The following is a 15745-nucleotide window of genomic DNA, read 5'->3' on the forward strand; positions in this document are numbered from 1 at the left end:
CCATGCTGCCCATACCTTTCCAGAATCCATAGAAGTTTTAGAAGATTAGAACCAATGCATCCATTTTCTCTGTAACCACTCCATAACTTCTTTGAAAACCTTAGGCTGCAAGCCTTTCCCTTTACAGTCAGCTCTTACTCCTTGTTGATTCCCTTCTGCCATTTCATTAACAACCATGATTTTTAAAAAAAGTTCCTCCCTCTATTCTGACCTTTGATTTTCCACAATTTTCAAGATCCTTTTACAATAAAGATAGATATAAACTGTTTGTTCAAACTCTGTCTCATGTCTAAGTCTCATCCTTAACTTTAGCTTTTCATTGTTAGAAGCTCTTGTTGTCTATTTTTAAACTTCTTGCAAGACTCATAAGACATAGCATGGTCAGTGAACTGTGAATTTATTTAACACACTTAGCTCCCTTTTAATTTCCTTAAGAATGCACATTCATGAGTGGCTAACTGCAACACTTCATTCTTAAAAGTTAAGGAAAGGATAAAGTTAGTTCATTAAACAATTCTTGCTAAAATTCCCTAAGTAAAAAATGGCACAGTTATTAGATAGGATACAGATACAAAGATTAAAAGTAGTGAAGATCTAGACCCCCGGGAGGGGCCTCTCGGTTCCCTGATCGGTCAAATAAACATGAGCTGCTCGGTCTGGTTCAGCAAGATTTAACAATTTATTATGACACTGGGCATAAGGTTATCCAGTAACATAGGGGTTAAGCACCTCTGTGTATTCTGGAAAAGCTACATACTTTAGCTTATAACACAGTCAACTTTTATAGGTCTCTTAACAAGCAGTACAGCTTTAGTTGCAAAATTAATCCAATAAAAAGTAATAAAATGACAAATTGACATAAAATTGAGCCAATGATATTTCCTGGGAACTGACTTGTTTTGCATGTTTTTATCTCTTGCCACCTGAATCCCAAGGCCAGTTAGAATACTTTAATAATGTCATATCTTGCTTAGTTAATTCATACTATGAAGAAGACATTGTTTGCTAATCTCTTTCAATTAGTTCAGGACTGCAGTTTTCAGCAGAGTTAGATGCCATTATAAACAAAATTGTTAATTTGCGCCTAGAAGCTATTTTATTATATTACTTTATGTTACTTGCATTAAGAAGCCATTTTGTAGTTAGTAAAAGCATGCATTAAATAATTGCTCCTGACAACAGCCTAAGTCCAGATTTTAGATCCTCGGTAGATATAGATAAAATATAATTATATGAAGGTGAATAAGGCTTAGATTTTTGGAAGGCTTTCAATGAAGTGCCACATCAAAGGTTATTGCAAAATTCAAAAGCTCATGGTGTGGGTTTAGCGTATTGGCATGGATAGATAATTGGTTGGCTAACAGGAAGCAGGGAGTCCTTGTTTAAGTTGCCAGGGTGTAATGCGCACTGTTTATAATAAATATGAGTTATTTGAAAGGATGGAAGGTATAGTCTCCAAATTTGCTGATAAAACAGACAGACAGGAAATTAAGTCATGAAGCAGACATAGGTGGTTATAAAAATGATCAGTTATGTTGATAAAATGGGCAACCATGTGGCAGATGGTGCAAGCACAGGCTCATGGCAATAATTCTAAGAAGCTGAAAAAAATGAAACAGTCTGCATCATTTTTTTGAGAATTAGATTGCTTGCTATGGTGCTAATCCACACAGTCAGCCGAGATACTGCCTGCATTTTAGTGTGGTGTTATACTTCTGGACGTGTAGTCTGTTCGTTGCCGAGCACTTTTTCATGAACCTGCGCAATTCTTGTTTTTCATTCTGAACAAGAGTACCACTTTCCCTCAGTGCCCACTGGCTCTGGATGGGAGTGGATGCAATGTGAGCTGTCAACAAGCCTACTGTGTGGAACTGCAACCTGACCTCTTCTACTCTCCCTGGAAGAATGCCATAAAGTTATGAACGGTCAAATAAAAAATTACTTTCGCAATCTGAAAGCGAGTAAAAAACAGTCAAAGTCACCATCCGCCCTCTCAGACATTTATTTACCATCAGAGACTGACAAAAACAAAGAATCTTTCTTCCTAACCAGGAAATCCCAGAATACAGCACATGCAATGATTTACCTCTGGAGTACAGTCACTGCAGTGTGAATGAACACGGTTACTAATTTGTGTATGGCGTGATCCCAGAAGACAGCAAATGAGATGAATGTGTTTGCTGATATTGGTTGAGCTCAGAATGTTGCTGAGGGAAGCAGGGAAACTCACTGATCTCCTTTGAATCACACCATGTCAGCTTCAAGCAGCACGCCATATCAATAAAGCCTCAATGTAATTTCTTATTGGATCAACGTCCCTGTCATTAGTTTTTGCTTGTTTATTCCATGGACCACAGAGGATTGCTTTGCAGCTTAAAGGTAACATTGACTGAGATTCCTGTTGAAAAGTACCAGACAGAAAGGCAATGTCCACTTCAAGCTCAGCTCCAGTGCTGAAATACGTAAGAATTACAACATGAAAATAGGCATTTTGTCTAACTGTCTTTAATATACTACACGAAGAAACAGTTTGAATAAAGTTTGCCATCCTGCTGCCATTTCTCTTTATCCACATATCCTCACGAATGAAGTATTAATATCGCTTATACTCTGATCACTAACACTGAAAGTAGTTCCATGAGCTCATGATTCTTTGTGTGAAAAACTTGCTTTTCATCCTCAGTTTTATCATATTGCTCCAGATGTCCAATCCCACATTCCCAAACCATGTAACTAATCTGCTTCTACCAAGTTGTTCCATCATTTTGTAATTTTCAATTGCCTCTGTCGCTTTAATGAGACATTATATAATGGACAATGTTACAGATGTTAGCTACTAAATTTGGAACAGAGCTATTGCTGGAGGCTACTTCGCCTTTCATGTTTCATCCTTTCCCTGTTCACCTCCCTCTAACCCCTCCCCACCCATTTGATGTTGCTCCAACCCATACCCATCTCCATTTATCCCATCCCATCATTCCCTTCTGCTGTTACCTCTTCAATCTGTGTACCAACCTGTAAGGTGATTTAACTGCTTCTATTCTTTCTTTCCAACAAGATTTTGGAATGGTATTTTTTTCAAGCAATCAGATATGTCTCACTTTGTCAACTCTTTTTCAGGTCACTGTTAAAAAACATGGAAATTCGAACGATGACCAGGATTGTCAATAATGCTAGCACCATAAGAGATTCCCACATAAAACTTAATTGGACCAGCCTTGTAAATACTGTGGCTCCAAGAATAAGTCAGAGGCTGGGAATTCTGAGATGAGTAACTCAAATCCTGTCCACCATTTACAAAGCACAAGTCAGTATGACTCTCTACGTGCAGTTCCAACACATTCATGAGGTTTGACACCATTCAGGAAAATGCTGCCCACGTAGTTGACACCACATCCACCACCTTCAACAGTCTCTCACCCCCAACCCCTGATGTACAGATGCAGCAGTATGTACTAAATACTAAGGTGGACTGCAGTAACTCACTGAGGCTCCTTTCAGATTCTACCATATCCATTACCTCAACCACCCAGAGGACAAGGGCAGCAGCTACATGGGAATGCCACCACGTGCAAGTTCCCCTCCACCACTCACCATCCTGCCTTTTAACTAGATCACCACTTCTTCACTGATGTTGAGTCAACATCCTGAAGCTCCGTCTTGAAGCTTCCAAGATGGCGGTGGGAGCTCTCCAAGATGGCGGCGGGAGCTTTCCAAGATGGCAGCAGCAGAGTAGCCTGGGGCTCGTCTGCTCCTTTCTTCCGTGCAGTTTTCTTTTTTACATTTTCTCAATATGATCTTTTCTTTAACCTTTTTGTCCACTTTGGGGGGCTTGGTTGCGGTGGCAGCATTGGTGACGGCAGTAGTGTGGGCTCAGAGTGGGACCATGGTGGCAGTAGCGTCAGCAATGGGATGGTTACCTTTGCTCCAGCAACAGTGACGTTAGTGAGTCCAGAGCAGGCAGTGGCTGCAGCAGTGGCATCTGCAGGTGGAGGAGGTTCCAGGGCCTGGCCAATTTCCAGCATCAGAGAGTCATAGAGTCATACAGCATGGTAACAGTCCCTTTGGTCAAACCCCCCCATGCCGAACATAATCACGAACTAAACTGGACCTATCTGCCTGCGCCTGTACAATGTCCCTCCAAACCTTTCCTATTCATGTATTTATGCAAATGTCTTTTAAATGTTGTAATTGCATACACATTCACCACTTCTGTTAGGAAGTTCATTCCACACATGAACCACCCTCTGTAAAAAGTTTGCTTCTTATATCTTTTTTAAATCTCTCTCCTCTCACCTTAAAAATGTACCCCCAATCTTGAAATTCCCCAATCCTAGGGAAAAGTCAACTACCATCAACTCTATCTATACCTTTCACTGTTTTATAAATTTCTATTGGATCACCTCTCAACATCCTACACTCCAGTTAAAAAACAGTCCAAGCAAATCCAATCTTTCTTTATACTCAAATCTTCCATTACCAGCAACATCCTGGTAAATCTCTTCTGAACCAACTCCAGCTTGATAAATTCCTTCCTATAACCGGGCAACCAGAACTGGACCAGAAAAGACCTCACCAATGTTTTGTACAACCTCAACATGATTTCCAAGTCCTGTACTCAAAAGACTGAGCAATGAAGGCAAGCTTGACAAATGCCTTTTTAACCATCCTGATTATATGTGATGCAAACTTGAATAAATTATGTACCTGAACCCCAAGGTCCCTCTGTTCTACAACACTACCCAATTGTATCGGCCCTATCTTTGTTTTATCATAATGCAACACCTCGCATTTATCAAGATGGAATTCCATTTGCTGTTTTGCTGTCCATTGACCCACTTGATCAAGGTCCCTTTCTAAACTTTTAAAACTTAAGGAGGGAGAGCCAGAAGCTGTTTGGATAGATCTGTACATTCCTTTTGCTTTCATTTCTATTTCTTTAATTTCTGCCTTTTATGTTGTATTCTAAAATAGCGCCGGGGTGTGGTGAGTTTTCATCCTTTTCACTGTGTGCCTGTATTCCTGTACTCGGGCACCTGTGACAATAAAAACCCTAACACACTGAAATAGATTATCTGCTGTTTGTGAGAGGTTGCTGTACAGAAATTGACTGCTGCAAAGTTTCTGTATCACAATTGTGACTACAATTCAAAGGCCATTTCGTTGCTCATAAAACTTTCTCGATCATTCTATACTCATGAAAGGTGTGATTTCACTGCTAGTTTTCTTGCTATCTCTAACAAGCAAGACAAAATGTATATATGTGTGAAGTAAAATAAAGAGATGATGCAGGTAAAATTTTTTTATTTCAAAAATATACTTTATTCATAAAAATATTTTGATGATCTGTACAATTGGTCATGCCATACATACGTAAACATTCCATTTCTTTGCATACAGAGATAGAGTAATCATTCATACATGTAGGTCTGTACGTTTACTATCCATACATTCAGCTGAGGCGTCAGTGGAGCCCACTTACTGTGTGGGCCCCTTGTTCTTAGGCAGGCAGACGCTACACGGTGGTCTTTCCCCACCGCGCCTTGGCGGCAACTGCCCCGAGCTTCAGTGCGTCCCTCAACACGTAGTCCTGGACCTTGGAATGTGCCAGTCCGCAACACTCAGTCGGGGTCAACTCCTTCAGCTGCAAGATCAACAGGCTTCGGACAGACCAAAGGGCGACTTTCACCGAGTTGATGATCCTCCAGGCACAGTCGATGTTTGTCTCGGTGTGCGTTCCAGGGAACAGACCGTACAGCATGGAGTCCCGCGTGACAGCGCTGCTTGGGACGAACCTCGACAAACCCCATTGCATTCGTCTCCAGACTTCCTTTGCGTAGGCACATTCCAGAAGGAGGTGTGTGACAGTCTCGTCCCCCCCGCAGCCGCTTCGGGGGCAGTGTGCGGTGCGGCAGAGAGTCCGGGCCTGCATAAAGGATCTCACAGGCAGAGCCGTTCTCACCAGCCAAGCCATGTCTTGTGCTTGTTGGCACCCTGACCAAACCTGTGCTTGCAGGAAGATCGCTGAGAGTCTCGCACTCCTCAGGGATACGATCGCCCATGTGCAGGACAGGAGCTTGGACACGTGCCTCATCAGCCTGGACCAGGAGAAAGCCTTTGACAGGATATCACATACGCATATGAGAGATGTTCTCTCCAAAATGGGCTTTGGGGAGGGAATCTGTAATTGGATCAGACTGCTCTACACCAACTTTGTCAGTGCAGTCTCAATCAATGGGTAGGAATGAGATAGCTTCCCAGTCAGATCTGGAGTCAGGCAGGGCTGCCCTCTCTCTCCTGCCTTGTTTGTGTGCTGCATACAGCCATTTGCCGAGTCCATCAGGAAGGATGCGAGCCTGAGAGGGCTGACTATTCCTGGCAGCAGGGGGCCTGTCTGTACATGGACGATGTCGTTATTTTCTGCTCGGATCCGCTGTCCGTGCGCAGATTCATGTGCATCTGTGACCAGTTCTAACGGGCCTCGGGCCAAGGTCAACCGAGGCAAGTGCGAGGCTATGCTCTTTGGGAACTGGGCCGACCCCCACCCTCGATCCCCTTCACCGTCAGGACTGACCACCTGAAGGTGCTGGGTATTTGGTTCGGAGGGGCTGGGGCATGCACCAAGTCTTGGGGGGAGCGTATCAAGAAAGTGAGGCAGAAACTAGGCAGATGGAAGCTACGGTTGCTGTCCATCGTGGGTAAAAACCTAGTCATCAGGTGTGAGGCACTGTCAGTGTTGTTATATGTGGCACAGGTCTGGCCTAATCCCAGAACCTGTGCTGCCGCAGTCACCCGGGCCATCTTCCATTTTATATGGAGATCAAAGATGGCCAGGGTCCGAAGGGACTTGATGTACAAAGCTCTGGGCAACGGGGGACAAAACACACCAAATGCTACCCTCACCCTGATGGCCACCTTTGTGTATGGCTGCATCAAGCTGTGAGTGGATCCCCGGTACGCAAACACCAAGTGTCACTACGTACTGAGGTTCTACCTGTCCCCGGTGTTGCGAAGGATGGGCCTGGCCTCGCTGCCGCGGAATGCTCAGTAGTTGGTCCGTTCCGTATCACCTGTCCTTCGTGGAGAAGTTTATGAAGAAAAACACCTTTGAACACAAGTGGATCATGAAGTGGTCAGCACGTAGTGTCCTTGAGACCCTTCGGGAAAAGGAGAGGGCGGATCCTGTTGAGCGGTTCCCTGGGCAGACTGTCAAAGCCATTTGGATGATGCATGTAAATTTGATTCAACAAAATGAAAAGTTATCGAAAAGCAATACAAGGAAGATGGAAGAATCTTGCTTCCTATTTTGTTCTATTACCTTTAAATATGTGGTGACTAAAACATCTTGCATTGTAGCTCAGGCACACCACAAGAAACAGGACAAATCCTCGCTGGCCCAATTATTACAATGGCCTGCTCATATTGCTGGTTTGGTCTCTGCAAGACCACACAGCTCCTAACCTCATTACACCTTGTTCCAAGCATGAACAAATGAGCTGAGTTCCAGAGATGAAGTAAAAGTGACTGCCCTTGATGTCAAGACATTATTGAACTAAGCAAAACTGAAGTCAATGAAAATCAGGAGGGAAACTGGTTGGAGTCATACCTCATGCATAGGAAAATGGTTGAGGTTGGTGGAGGTCAGTCATCTCAACTCCAGGACAACTCTACAGTTCCTCAAGGAAGTGACGTGGGCCCAACTATCTTCAGCTGCTTCATCAATGACCTTCCCTCCATTATAAGGTCAGAAGTAGGAAAGTTCGACGATGATTGCACAATGTTCAGCAGCATTTGTGACTCCTCAGATACTGAAGCAGTCCATGTTCAAATGGAATAAGACATGGGCAATATTAAGATTTGAGCTGACAAGTGGCATGTACCACTTACCATCCTGACTTGGAAATGCATCACCATTTCTTCACTGTTGCTGGGTAAAAATCCTGGAACTCCTCCCTAACGACATTGTGGGTTCACCTACAATGGTACAATGCCAAATAGATCACTGCCATTCAACAAGACAGCTCACCACCACTTTCTCAAGGGCAAGTAGGGATTGGCAATAAATGCTGGCCCAGCCATTGAAGCCCAGATTCCCTGAATGAATCAAAAATACCCTGGGCCAGATGGGCTGCATCCCAGAGTTGAAAGTAATGGTGATTGTCATTCTGAATTCTATATATTCGGGAAAGTAACAAATGTAACTCCGGATTTGAAAGGGAAGGACAGACAAAAATAGAAAAATGTCAAACTAACAGGTCTGTAGAGTCATAGAGTCATACAACACGGAAATAGGCCCTTCGGTCCAACTCATCCATGCTGACCAGGTTTCCCTAACTGAACTAGCCCCATTTGCTTGTGTTTGGCCCATATCCCTTTAAACCTTTCCTACCCATGTACCTGTCCAAATGTCTTTTAAATGTTGTAATTTTACCCACCTCTACCACTTTCTCTGGCAGCTCACTCCATGTACACACTATCTTCTGGGTGAAAGACACTAGAAGATGATAAAGAATGTGGCAACTGCACACATAAATATTAATGATACGACTGGGCAGAGGTCACAGGATAAGGTCCCACACAAGACGCTAATAAAGATAACTCGTGGGATTAGATAGTGAGTATGGAAAGAGAATTGGTTAACAGACAGAAAGCAGAGCGCAGGAATAAATAGATTGTTCTCAGGATGGCAGGCTGTTGCCAGTGGGGTGCTGCAATGTTCAGTGTTCAGGTCTCTTGTATTCACAGTCAAGATAAATGATTTGGCTGTGGGGGTTAGTTGTTATTTATGTTCCCTGTAATTGTTATTCTGCTGCACCTTGTCTTCCAGAAGTCAATGCAAAATCTCCACCTTAGAGGAAATGTTGGTTGCAATATTACCTAACTTTCTAATACCACAAAACTAGGTGGGAATGTAATTTGTGAGGAGATTGCAAGAAGATTGTGAGGGCTTGAAGAAGAGTTTTATTTTATAATGTTCTGTAGTAGCATTCTGAAGAAGAAGCATACCAGATTTGAAACGTTAATTCTGCTTCTGTCTCTACAGATCTACTGAGTTTCTCCAGCATTCTTTGTGTATGTTTCAGATTTCAAGCAAATGTGGCACAGAGGAACCTTGATTATCTGGCATTCGATTACCCGGCAAGATCGCAAGGTCCCATTGCTTGGCTAAACTATGTTACCCGGCCTTTGATTGTCCGAACATTCTATTATCTGACAAAATGCTCCCTGCCTGTGTCTTTGGGATAATTGAGGTTCCTCTGTATTTTATCTTTGTCTGACAGTATGTATGCAAGTTGTTATCACCGGTGACGGTGGAGATTATCTGTGCATATCAGGATACGTAGTGATGTTGCTGCATGCATGAACACAATAATCAGAAAAGTATGCAACAAATATTTAGTAGTTATAACGGGATATTTACATTTTCACAGATGTGGAGAAACAGGCAGTTCACATTGTAAAGACAGCAATTTGTTAGATTGTATCAAGGACTTTTTTTAATGGCGACAATGAGCTGGGTTTTGCAAGAGTCAGGCACTTCTTATCGCATCCTATTGGTTAGAACTGTTCAGCTCAAAACTAGTTTGTGTTGCACCTTGCTCGAAATGTGAGCTGATATTGTGTGGTAAGGACAATGGGACATCTGGAGATACATATTCCCTTAACCAGTGCAATCTATTGAATCAGGAGAAAATCTTTGCTTTGATTTGATTTATTGTAGTCACATGTACCTCAGTACAGTGAAAAGTTTTGTTTTGCTAGTGGTACAAGCAGATTATAGCAAACAAGGATAGGGTGCTTAGACAGAGCAAGGCACACATGGCTACAACTGTATAGGAGGAGGTGCACAAAGAACAATCAACATTAGCAAGATCAACATTATTTGAAATTAGAGAGTCCACTCAGCAGTTTAATAACAGCAGGGAAGAAGCAGTTCTTGAACCTGTTAGTGAACGTGTTCAAGCTTCTGCATCTTCTCCCTGATAGAAGAGGTTGGAAGAGAGCATTACCAGGGTGGGAGGGGTCTTTTCCGTGGCAATGAGAAGTGTAAATGGAGTCCATGGATGGGAGGTTGGCTTCCGTGATCGTCTGGGCTGTGCACACAACCTTCTGTAGTTTCCTACAATCCTGGGCAGAGCAGTTGCAGTACAAGGCCATTATGCACCCAGATAGACTGCTTTCTATGGTGCATCTGTAAAACTTAGTGAAGTTCCTCATGGACATTTGGAATGGTTGAGGAGGAAGCTGAATAAGATCCAAATCAGGAGTGCAAACAGAAATAAATAGGATAAGAAAGATTGAATTAAGTGACAAAGAAAAGAAACTAAAAAGAAAAGTCAGAAAAATCTCAAATTTAAAACTTGACATGTTTAAAAATCTCTGCATACAACTGAACAGCTAAGTTAATTCACTCCCACTGTTGTAGATTTTTGTCTTTTTGGACCAGCAAGTTGACCAACATTGCATTAGCTATTGTTTAAAAGGTGCTACACTGTCAATTACCAGACCAATCTTTCTGTGGAAAGTTTTTTGGGAAATTAATATGCGAATCCTGCAAACTATTGAAAGCAATTTTGAAGCTAATGGCAAGATATTGTCTTGCACATTCTGAAGATCCGCAACTCATTAAATATCTTTAAACTCTTCAATTTGTTGGATGATTTGCATATAAATGATGGTGTGTATCATGAATCCAAATACTTTAGGGTAAACAAGGGAACAGGCTATAGTCAATTTAATGATAAGCCAAGACAATAGGATAAAGGGGAAAACATTTTTCAAACCGTGAGCATGACATCGTAACAAATTGAGAGAGAGCTGGGAGTGTCAAAAACGAAGGTTTGAAATTTAAGGACAATATTGGAGGTGAGAGAGTGCTTTAACTAAGATCAATGGGTTAACCAATAGACAGCAATTGGTGGCATTCAATTGGTGCAACACATTGTAGATAGACCTAAAAAATCTAAAAACTCCACTTGTACAGGTAAGTAACTGTGGTCACCGAGTGCGGTTAAGAGACATTATCAAGCTAACAGAAAAGGATCACACACACACTCAAAAAAAAACAAAGGTAATCCAGCAGACTGGGAGACATATAAAAATAACAGAGTGACACAAAGAAAGCATTAAGTGTTTCAAAACGGAACAGAGAAAAACTTGCAAGAGATGATATCAAGGCTGAATGACCGACCAATTGGATAAATTTGTACTGATCAGAGAATTAATATGGAATGTAAAGGGTACATCATTCCTGCATAATTAGTTACAATTTAGTGATGAAGTCACTAATATGGTGGATAAAGGAAAGGATGTGACAGCATTATGACAATGCAACAACTGGACTAGTAATCTAGACATCTAGACCAGTAATCTGGATACAAGAAGTCAGAAGCCACTTGTTGTCAACGGCAAAAATTACTTGCTAACGAATCTGATTGTTCACCGAAAAAATTTCATGTCACTGGTCATGAGCTCTGTGGGTCATACGGTTATAGAGTCATAGAGATGCACAGCACAGAAACAGACCCTTCGGTCCAATTCGTCCATGCTGACCAGATATCCTAACCTAATCTAGTCCCATTTGCCAGCACTTGGCCCATATCCCTCTAAATCCTTCCTATTCATATACCCATCCAGATGGTTTTTAAATGCTGTAATTGTATCAGCCTCCACCACTTCCTCTAGCAGCTCATTCCATACAACACTCTGAAAATGTTACCCCTTAGGTCCCTTTCAAATGTTTCCCCTCTCACCCTAAACCTATGCCCTCTAGTTCTGGACTCCCCGATCCCAGGGAAAAGACTTTGCCTATTTACCCATCCATGCCCCTCATGATTTTATAAACCTCTATCAGGTCACCCCTCAGCCTCCGACGCTCCAAGGAAAACAGCCCCAGCCTATTCAGCCTCTCCCTAGAGCTCAAATCCTTCAAACCTGGCAACGTTCTTGTAAATCTTTCCTGAACCCTTTCAAGTTTCACAACATCCTTCCAATAAAAGGGAGATCAGAATTGGCATTTATCTGTTCTTGTGCTGTGAGCTCTCCCGCACAGCTTCCTCCAAGGTCAGCTGTGAATTTTGCTGTTTGTTAATTTTCCCAGACGAACTCCAATGTCCAGAGATATATGAACTCAAACAGCAAAGGCAGTAACTGTGCAGATTCACTGCTGTGTCAGTTAGCAGTGCAGGCTTCTTTCTCTCGCTCCCTCCCTGACCACCTGGTTGCTACCTTTTGTCTGTCTTCCTGCTTTTAAAAGTGTCATTGTTTGGATCTTTTTTCTCCAAAGTTTCAAAACAATTCAACAGTTTATAAAACAGTAATTGCTGCTCCCAGAATTCGAGGAAATCACCTCCAACATCTAAAATACTTCAAAAAAGGAGCAGCTCTTACAGCGGCAATTTTTTCTCATCCTCCATCTTGGTCTTTGCGGTCCTAGAATCTGATGAAGCAACGCTCCGAAAGCTAGTGCTTTCAAATAAACCTGCTGGACTATAACCTGGTGTTGTGTGATTTTTAACTTTGTCCACCCAGTCCAACACCGGCTCCCCCACAACATTTCTTGAGGGAAGTCTTGTTTTTTAGATTAGATTCCCTACAGTGTGGAAATAGATTCTTCGGCCCAACCAGTCCACACCGACCCTCCAAAGAGTAACCCTCTCAGTCCCATTTCCCTCTGACTAATGCACCTAACACTACGGGCAATTTAGCATGACCAATTCACCTGACCTGCACAACTTTGGACTGTGGGAGCACCCAAAGGAAACCCATGCAGACACAAGTAGAATGTGCAAACTCCACACAGACAGTTGCCCGAGGCTGGAATTGATCCTGTTCTCCTGGTGCTGTGAGGCAACAGTCTTCAGGGAGTCTTTGAAATACTTCCTTCTCCTCCTCTCATTTAAGGGTCTTCCTTGAGCTGGGCAAAGAAGATTTCCTTTGGCATTTGGAACTCAGGTATCCTGAGCACACGGTCTGTCTGGAGTTGGTTTCAGTTGATCATGACCCTGATGCTGATTAGCTGCTTCAAGGACGCTGATGTTAGTCACTGTAGGCTACTGGGAAAGTTAAAGTCAGTTAATTAAATAAATTCCAAATATTCTTTTGAAAAGTAGAATCTGTCTTGTGAGCCATATTTGTCATTAAAATCCATTTTGGCTTGTAATTGGCCTTTAGGGAATGAATCCTGCCACATTTACTCAATGGGTATGTACAAGAATTCAGAGAGCATTGGGGCACAAGACACTCACTTATATCCCAAGCACCTTCTTAAGGGGAAAGTGGTGATGGACAATAAACATGGCTCTTGCACAATAAATGCTGTACTCACCCGTCACATCACCTCCCATGATTGAACAAAATCAAAAATGCAAAGGGATTTAATAACAACATAATCATGAGGGCAAAACTGGCAAATGAAGCTCAAGGTAAGAAAATGTGAGGTTGTTCACTTTTGATCTGAAGAAGATCAATCAGGGTATTTTCTAAATGATAAGGAATTGGATGTAGGTTCGCTCGCTGAGCTGAAAGATTCATTTCCAGACGTTTCATACCTTACTAGGTAACATCTTCAGTGGACTTTATGCAAAGCAATGCTGAAATTTCCTGCTTTCTATTGAAATGTTTGGGTTTCTTTGGGTTGGTGATGTCATTTCCTTTGGTGATGTTATTTCCTATGATGAAGTCACTTCCTGCTCTTTTTCTCAGGGGGTGGTAGATGGGATCTAACTCGATGTGTTTGTTGATAGAGTTCTGGTTGGAATGCCATGCTTCTAGGAATTCTTGTGCATGTCTTTGTTTGGCTTGTCCTACGATGGATGTATTGTTCCAGTCAAAGTGGTGCCCTTCCTCATCCGTACATGAAGATACTAGTGAGAGAGGGTCATGCCTTTTTGTGGCTAGTTGGTGTTCATATATCCTGGTGGCTAGTTTTCTTGGGAGAAGTAGAGGAGGGGAGCAGCGAGGAGGGGGTTTAGCAGGGTGCGAGTTCACCAGATTGATCTTGGGATGCTTAATTAACGGGTTAAGTTTGCATCAACTTGATATCTCGAATAGTAAAAGGGTTCAATGGGGTAGTGCAAACAGAAACTATTATCGGTGAGTTCTAAATATAGAAACATCACCTTAAAATTACAGTTAAGCCATTCAGAGATGATGAACTCAGATAATTGGAATAACAGTTCAATATAGGACCAAATGAGTATGGTTTGATCCCCTTTCTGACTCAGGATAACAAGTGGCTTGTCTCCTTGCTCTATCCTGTACCACGATCACAGTGGAGGCCATGATTCAGTGATCTGGAATCGTCAAGGACGCTATCTGGAGAAGCAGTCCTTTTCCCACAAAGGGAATTAGAAATCTGGATCCCTTCCTCTTAAAAAGCTGTGAAAACTGGGATAATTAAGGTCTAATTGTGTTCAGTAAACGGAGTGAGTAAAGGCAGGTAAAACTGGCTCTGTGGATCCCTTCGTTGTCTTGCTGTCATTTTTTTCTCATTCTGTTGTCACATCTCTGGAGCAGTGAAGCACGCCAAATCCAAAAACATGTTAAAAGTATCAAGCTGCTTCTGTTGTTAGCCTTTAGGGCACTGCCAAAAGGTAGCAATCCCTCTTCTCTCTCCTTGCTTTCATCACTTTTCCCTTCTGATTTTCCTTCTCTTCCTTTTGCTCTCTGGAGTGTCTTATTAAATGAGAAAAAAGATTAGAAGCAGCAGATTCATCGCTGACCTATGCCACAAATTGAACTGGGTTGAAAGGAATTGCTCCTTATTTCCTGATGAAGGTCAGTTCTGATGAATGTTTTCTGCACAACACAACATGACCTTTCCACTTGACAGACGCAGGAGGACATGCACTGTCGTTCCAGTTATTGTTTTTTCTCAATCGTCAATTTTCTTTTCTCTTTTGATGTCCTTTAACAATCTCAGATTTAATTTACCTGGGCAGGACAGATGGTCAGGCTGCTCAGTTATTGGAATGATTTGATCGTACTAGTTGGAAGGTCCCGTATGTCACTGGATGTGTTACATGTTAAGCTGAGGTAGATTTCTCTATCATTGTGACAGCTTATTTCATAGGGAGCTATCTCATTTTAAATGAGCAGTCTGTTTATCACAAACCCATTCACATAGCATATTGTAGCAGCCGTTTTCATTGAGATATAGACATGTGCTCTGCAATTAGCTGAAATCCACTTTAAACTGTGATGTCGATAAAGTGTTGCGGCAGATGTTACGAATGTAAATTGCGATCTTAATATTTGATTTGTAGCAACCTGCTCTGCTGAGATGGTCAACTCTCTAACACAGTGTTTAATTTATTTTACAATGCATTATTTTCCCCCCACCAACTTTCTCCTTCCACTTCCCTCTAAATTTACTGAGCAACAATTCATCAAGGTGATTGCAACTGATGATGTCCTTATCTTGACCTAACCTCCAAAGACATTAGATTGCAATCTGCAGTAGGAATCTGGAATGTTGTTCTTTTCACTCCTTAAAGGAGGGAGCTGACACCAGTAGTGGGCCTCACAGGCCCAGGTAAGAAAACCTAACACAGGCACTGTGCAAAGAATGGAACCACATACTAGGATCATAGTGGTATTATTACTGGACTAGTAATCCAGAGATCCAACTAATACATGGCTTTAAATCCAACTACAATAGGTAGTGGTATTTGAATTCAACAATATCTGGACTTGAAAGTCTAATGACAAACAGGAAAACATTGTCAATTATCAAAGATAAACC

This window comes from Chiloscyllium plagiosum, unplaced genomic scaffold (assembly GCF_037043375.1).
Source record: "Chiloscyllium plagiosum isolate Xiang-an unplaced genomic scaffold, Cpla_swu_hap1 HiC_scaffold_1, whole genome shotgun sequence".
NCBI classification, from domain to species: domain Eukaryota; kingdom Metazoa; phylum Chordata; class Chondrichthyes; order Orectolobiformes; family Hemiscylliidae; genus Chiloscyllium; species Chiloscyllium plagiosum.